Genomic DNA, 3,699 nt, shown 5'->3' with positions numbered 1-3,699 from the left:
AGTGAACCTTTTCTTCAATTTCCCATGCTAAAACAATACAAATTCATGCTTTCACACTCAGCTGGAAAATGCTCGAAAAGGCACTATGTCTGCTAATGCATATTTATCTCCATCAAGCGAATGGCTGATGAACTTGCTCTTGCTAGACAACCACTTAAACCCGATGACATAATCACCTATGTACTTGCAGGACTTGGCTAGGAATATGATTCCTTGGCCTCAACAATTTCTTCCCGATCTGATCCAATCACCTTAGAGGAACTTTACTCACTTCTTCTAATCTGTGAGTCACGAATTAATCACAATAATCAGTCCCTTCAAGCTGCTACTTCAATAAACATGGCCACCAAGCAACCTCAGCAACAAAATTAATCCACTTTTCACACGGCTGCAAATTTTCAACAATCCAACCATGGTCACAGTGGCTACCATGGCAGAGGACATGGTGGTCGTTTCACCTCCCATGATCAGGGTCCATCAAACTTAGTTATATGCCAGGTATGCTTCAAACCAGGACATATTGCCAGAAAATGCTATGACCATTTTAATCTTTCTTATCAAGACCAACAAACTCCCAAAAATCAGCCACAAGCCATGGTTGCTGCGCACTATCAACATACTGATAATGAGTGGCATCTCGACACAAGACCTACCCATCATCTCACCAATGATGTGAATAATATTTATCTTCAAAATGAAGACTATGGTAGTCAAGATAATATCTAGGTGGCTAACAGTGCAGGTCTGAAAATAGTCCAAAGTGGAACTTCCACTCTCTCATCTCCTTCCAAGTCTTTTGTACATAATCAAATTTTGCTTGTCCCAAATATTCAAAAAAATGTTCTCTCTGTTCAGCATTTTTTTCTAGACAATAATATTTTCTTTGAATTTCATGCTTCTTTCTTCCTTGTGAGGATTACTTGGGGAACATCCTACATTGAGGACCACTCAATAATGGTCTTTACAACTTCTCGGCTTCTCTTGCTCGTCTTCAACCATAAGCTCTATCTAGTGTTCGCGTGTCTACCAATATCTGGCATCGTCCTCTCGGTCATGCTTCCCTTCCAGTTATCCATAAGGCTATTTTATTACCTGTCCAAAATACTTTTATTTGTTCTGAATGTCAGCTGGTTAAGAGCCATGCTATGCCCTTTAAAAATGTGCATGTTTCTGTTTTGAAACCATTGGAGTTAATGTATTCAGATGTTTGGGGGCCAGCTCTTGTTTTATCAACGTCTGGTGCACGTTATTACATAAGTTTTCTGGATGATGCTATTAAATTCTTATGGCTGTTTCCTTGAAACTCAAATCTGATGCATATCAAACCGTTATATATTTTCAAGTTGCTGTAGAACGCTAATTTGATACAAGAATTAAGGCTCTCCAATCCGATTGGGGTAGTGAATATCATAGCATAACTAAACATTTACAAAATCAAGGAATTAGTCATCGAACAACTTGTCCATATACACATTAGTAAGCTGGTACCATTGAAAGGCGTCACAGGAAAATTGTTGAAGTTGGTTTGGCATTACTTGCTCACTCTAATTTACCAAAAATATTTTGGGAAGATGCCTTTTTAATTGTAGTTTTTATTATCAATAGATTGCCAATTCCAATTTTACAGCATCGATCACCATATCATCACAAACCAAATTATAATTCTTTACATGCCTTTGGTTGCACTTGCTGGCCCTATTTACATCCATATAATCGACATAAGAAGGACCTTCGATCCAAAAACTGCATATTTATTGGGTATAGTGTTGGTCATCAAGGTTACAAGTGTTTAGATGTATCTATAGGAAAAATCTTCATATCACGTCATGTTGTCTTTGATGAATCTCTTTATCCATATACAATCCCTGAGTCTATCGAGCCTACTCCAAAACTTGCTCCTGTTGTCCTCCCACCAAATCTCAATCTATCACCCTCTAGCTCCTCTATTTCTGCAGGTACAAATGTTCAGTTTGCTGCACCAGGCCCTCTGCATATGGCCTCGACATCTAGTCCTCACACTGATCTTCATATTGTTTCAGGTTCTCCTGCCAAGGATGCTACTTTACCTCAGCATGAAGACCGTTTAGTGCCTCCTCCCTTACCTTCTTCACCTTGCCCGCAACATCAGAATATACACTCCATGATTACAAGAAGCAAAAACAACATCCACAAGCCAAAATTAGCATCTGACTCCTATATTCGATATCTCATTCCAAAAGCACTTATGGCCACAATCCAACCACAAGAAAAAGAACCAACCTACTATTCAACTACAGTTAAACATCACAATTGGCGGGAGGCTATGAATAAAGAGTTCGATGCCTTGTCAGCTAATGGAACCTAGACTTTGGTTCCTAAACCTCCTAATGCCAATCTAGTTAGCTGCAAATGGGTGTACAAAATTAAAAGAAAAGCTAATGGTGATATTGAACGATTTAAAGCACGGCTAGTCACCAAAGGATTCCATCAACAAGAGTGTATGGATTTTGGCGAGACATTCAGTCCTGTGGTGAAACATACCACTATAAGGTTAGTTCTATCACTAGCAGTCTCTCGTGGTTGACATCTTCGAAAAATTGATGTCCAAAATGCTTTCTTGCATGGCCTCTTGCAAGAAGATGTCTAAATGACTCAGCCTCCAGGGTTCATTCATTTTCAGTTTTCACAACATGTTTGTAAGCTGCAAAAGTTACACTACGGTCTTCATCAAGCACCACAAGCATGGTTTTCTAGCTTGACTAATCAGCTACAAGCCATTGGTTTTATAGGAAGTCAGGCAGATTATTCACTCTATGTTTATCACCATGGCTCCACTCTTATTTATTTTTTAATTTATGTCGATGACATAATTATAACTGGTGCAGATATATATGACATTAACAGAGTGATAAGCTTGCTGCGGGACAACTTTGTAGTAAAAGACATGGGTGGACTTAGTTTCTTTATGGGCATTGAGGCCATCCGAAGTGATCATGGTATGTATTTATCTCAGCGTCGCTACATTCTTGATCTCCTTATACGCAGTAAAATGGACAAAACTAAGCCTTGTGTTACTCCAATATCAACTTCACAACCCTTAATAAAATCTAATGGCATACCTTTCATGACCCTCATTTGTATCGAAGTGTAGTTGGAGGGTTGCAATATATTTCTTTTACTCGGCCTGAGCTTGCTTTTGCAATCCATAAAGTTAGCAAGTATATGCAAAATCCAATGGAGCCACATTGGGCAGCCGTCAAACGCATATTGGGTTATTTGAAGAACACCATTTCTCATGCTTTACTGATCTAACCAACTACTGATCTTAAGCTTCAAACATTCCGCAATGTAGATTGGACATCCCATCGTGACGACAGAAGGTCAGTTGGTGCTTATTGTGTTTATTTGGGCAACAATGTCATTTCATGGGGCTAAAACCAACAACAAACTGTTGCTCATAGTAGCGCAGAAGTTGAATATAAAACTCTTGCAAATACTGTTGCAGAAATTTAGTGGATGAAGTCGTTGCTAACTTATCTTCTTGTTCCAATTGTCCATTCTCAGATTCTCTAGTGCGACAACATAGGAGCTACTTATTTGACCAGTAATCCTCTATTTCATGCTCGCACGAAATATATTAAAATTGACTTTCACTATGTTTGTGATCAAGTTCTTCGTGGTCAACTTTATGTTCAATTTGTTTCCACCAAGGATCAATAT

The sequence above is a fragment of the Carya illinoinensis genome, chromosome 9 (assembly GCF_018687715.1).
Source record: "Carya illinoinensis cultivar Pawnee chromosome 9, C.illinoinensisPawnee_v1, whole genome shotgun sequence".
Classification (NCBI taxonomy): domain Eukaryota; kingdom Viridiplantae; phylum Streptophyta; class Magnoliopsida; order Fagales; family Juglandaceae; genus Carya; species Carya illinoinensis.
Note: the sequence above shows the minus strand (reverse complement) of the source record.